Source organism: Octopus bimaculoides, chromosome 3, assembly GCF_001194135.2.
Source record: "Octopus bimaculoides isolate UCB-OBI-ISO-001 chromosome 3, ASM119413v2, whole genome shotgun sequence".
NCBI lineage: Eukaryota > Metazoa > Mollusca > Cephalopoda > Octopoda > Octopodidae > Octopus > Octopus bimaculoides.
In genome coordinates this window covers 137369891-137373939 of record NC_068983.1, presented here as the reverse complement: position 1 = coordinate 137373939, position 4049 = coordinate 137369891, and the positions used below count along the sequence as shown (strand labels likewise).

General features: G+C 33.6%; 1 protein-coding gene across 16 annotated transcripts in view; it reads right to left on the bottom strand.

Moving 5' to 3' along the window:
• Positions 1-4049, bottom strand: part of LOC106877732 (uncharacterized) — a 195289-nt gene that overhangs the window by 103632 nt on the left and 87608 nt on the right. The gene's annotated exons all lie outside the window — the stretch shown is intronic.

Sequence of the window (4049 nt, the reverse complement as noted above, 5' to 3'; positions counted from 1 at the left end):
GATCTAGAGAGAAAGAGAGAGTTACACACAACACACTGGGGGTAGCATCTGATTCCTTAAATTAGATTATAACCTCTTAAGAAACTTTACAACAGAGCAAAAACTGAGGACCAGTATATGATATCGAAGTACAGATCCAGCAAGGAGCTTTTTTTTTCTTGGTTCTTTTCTTGCATCTAACAAGATACATGTTTGAATTTGTTATGAAATTCTGGTTTCACACAAACGCTTTATTTAATACCTATGGATATTACAGTTATTATTACCCCATAAAAGAACCATAGTTTAACCTTATTACAAATAGCAGCCAAATGTCAACTCACATATACACTACAGTCTCTCACAAATAGGATGAGAGTGGTTTACGCCCTACTTGCCTTTAAATTAAATCTACTCGTTTTTAAAGACGAATTAGGGTTGAACAATAAACAAATTTTTTTTTACAATACATCAATTTTGTCTTCAGTCATTAAACTGCGGCCATGCTGTGGCACAGCTTCAACGGGTTCAGCCGCACAAATCGACCCCAGTTCTTATTCTATCGCTTCATTTTGTCGAATTGCTACGTTATGGAAGTAAAGAAACCAACACCGGTTTTCAAGCAGTAATGAAGGACGAACACATTATATAATGAAATATAACAAAACGAAGACACAAAATCATAATGTGACCTTTCATACTGAATATGTTAATTGAACTACGAAATATATTCATGAATTGTTCCAAGTCAATGCTTCAAATTACCTCCCCTGTGCTACGATACTATTTCACATTTCTTTCTAACTCCACGCGCTTCAAAGGACAAATAATTATAAAACTTTTGTGACACTTACACTTACCACCGTCCCAAAGACTTTCATAAGTCAGCTAAGAGATAAATTTACTATAATTCAATTTTACTTTAAGCCGATTCTAGTACTTCCTTTTTATACGAGATCTTTCATTCATTTATTTTTACATTACAAGCTTCTGTCTGTCTTCTTTTATATTTTTTAAAAAGGAAGACAGACGGTACCCATAATTCTTCAGAGGCCCTCCAAGATTAGATGGAGAGAAGGCATCCTCAAACCAGATATAAGACTCAAATGCTTGCAACACAGTGCATGCTGCTAAAGGCATCCAAGTAGGCCATAACAAGATTTGAACAACAAACACAAACAGCTGGAACAAATACTACAAGGCATTAAACCTGCTATTATTTCAGTTCCACCAATTCATAGCCCAAAATGATAAAAGCCAAGTGTTACAATAAATAACACATAGCATTCTATCTGATGCTCCAATGGCTACCAATTTGTTGCGCTAATATAAATGAAAGATGCTCACAGCACCTAGGTTTCCCAAGCAGTCACTTGCATTGTAGAAAAATTACAGATCTGTCAAGACTCCAAGCATCAAGCTTAAATTCAATTATAATGGGTTGCTACAATAAAACCATTTGCAACTCAGTACTTATTGGCATTAAACACAAAGTATTGTTTAAGGAAGGAAAGTAGGTTCCAAGGTTTTGCTTTCCTCATGTTGAATGGAATCACATTGACAAGTGTCATAATAAATTCTGTGTGGGACAATAACATAAGAACTTCAGAATCAAGTTGAAATTACAAAACTGCTACCTGATCATAACAGCATAATTAACAATTATCTTAAAAGTTTAATTCCAGAAATGTAAACTATTTCTCCTTGATGTACCTAGAAAGAAGGCGGCGCATGCTTTCAACTTGGTAATAAATGAAAGTGCTATGGAAAGTATCAGCAAAGGAACTGAGATAATAGAGGTTCTAAGAAGTTGCAAATTCATAATTTGGAATGAACACACAAAGTTTCATAAAGTCATATTAGAAGTAGTGGACAGGGCAATGTATAAACAAAAAGATAATGGGGAAATCCTTGCTTTTTTGTTGGAGATTTCAGACAGATATGGGCTGTTGTTTTAGGAGAGACAAGAGCAGATGAACATTTGCTTAAGTCCTCATATCTTTGGGGAAATGTAATGAAATTACACTTATCTGCCAATTCAAAAGACAATTTATTTGCTTATCAGTTATTTGGCCAATCTGTAAACAAGTCACTGCAACAGGACAATAGAAAATTCAAACCAAATGAAGAGGAAGAATTAATATGGGAACAGTAAGTACAACACTATCATCTGCTCACAAACCAAAAGGAATGTCTACTCAAATCTTTCTGAAAAACTATCAGAATCACAGAAAGAGTAATATTAGTTCTAAAGAACAGTTGCAGCTGATGGCATCAACACAGTTTTTGCAGTAGCTTCTACTAAGAACCACTGCTACAAATCATTTGAAACAGTACTTGATTCAAAATTGAATGATCAACTATCCAAAAAGAGTTTCTAAATTAACTAGAAGTTTCAGGAAACCCACTACAAAAATTTAAATTTTAAAATAGGAAATGGCTATATGCTCCTTATAACTCAAATTCAGCATACAAGTACAATGGAACAAAATGTCACTGGTAAGAATATAACTTTTTGGATATGCCAAAGAGGTATTCATGTGTATGTTTAAGAATCTTGTTTCCTGACCCTGTGGTATGAAACTCACTTTCACTCCTCAGCCCTTGAGCAAGTATCTTCTACATAAACAAATTTAAAAAAAAAAAACCTTTCACCCCCACCTCCCGTACTTGGCAAAATTTTCCCAAATACAAGTTTGACGTGAAAAATTAGTATCTTTTATCTCTTATGTATACAATGTCATTTGTAAATTTTCTTTTTCATTAAACACAAATTTTACAACTCCTTACTGATCAGATTCTGAAAGTTAGGGTTATGTTCATTGAAGATCATATTATCTTCAATATTTTTACACACACTAACAAACAGTCTAGGTTCAGTGATGCTGAGGAACAATATGATAAACATTGGATTTTGTTTCTCTATCATAAGCAAGATAAGGACAAATATAAAGGCAAAAGCTATCCAGACCAAATTATTTGACAGGCAATACATCCAAATCATCAATTCTCATCCTTAATAGAACAGAAAATAATGAACTTATAAAACTTATATTTCATTGTGTAAACAGCATAAAGCAGAAATTGTAAGCTTCCATTATTCCTAAATTGGAAATTATTATTACTACCAAGTTTTATTTAGATGAAATACGAAACAACAAAGAAAACAACACGTCAAGATAATTTATGAATAGAAGTAAAAGACATCACAAATATCATCACTACTAGATCACCAAAATGAAAGTAGTTTTAAGCTATGGTTAAAAATTAAAATGACTACATATTTATGTGAATACTTTGATCTATAGAAGAACCCACAAACACTAGTCAAGTTAAGTTTACAGTTGGCTAAATTACGGTATGAGTACCGTAGCTGTCAAACTATGGTGCACGTGTTTTTGTTTATGTTTGTGAATAACATCGTCGCTTTCCGTAGAGTTTAAAATTTTTTAAAAATATGTGGGGTGGGGAGGGTATCTTTTCAAGTCGGCGTAAAAGCGAGAGACAGAGAGATCGCGATTGGATCGAGGAAGTTCTTTTGAAGTTGGCGCGCCGTCTCTGTGTGTGTGTGTCACTGAAGCCATACATACATAACTTCTCTCTCCTTTTCTCTGTCAGTCACTCACTACAAAAAGTGAATAAAAAAATTTCAGTCAACTCTCTCTCCCTCTTGGCCATACATCGATCTATATATCCCTACAACCAAAACAAAACAATTTCTCAAATGTCATCATTTCTTAGAACAGCCAAACACCTACTGGGGTTTAAAAATCTTATCCCTACAACCAAAACACAAAACAATTTCTCAAATGTCATCATTTCTAAAAATAAATTTGGCATCAATTCTAAAAATAGCCAAACACATACTGCTGCTGTCCAAAGGAATTGGTATAAAAGACAGAAAACCAGCCAATCTATTACAGTCTGTTAAAGTCTGTCATACCGGCCATGATGAAATACCACAAGGTATAGAAAATACGTATTCGCCTTTATATATTTAATCCTTTATATTGAACTCAATATTTCATCTATTCAATAAGACATTCAATACTTTATTTCATTGTACCATC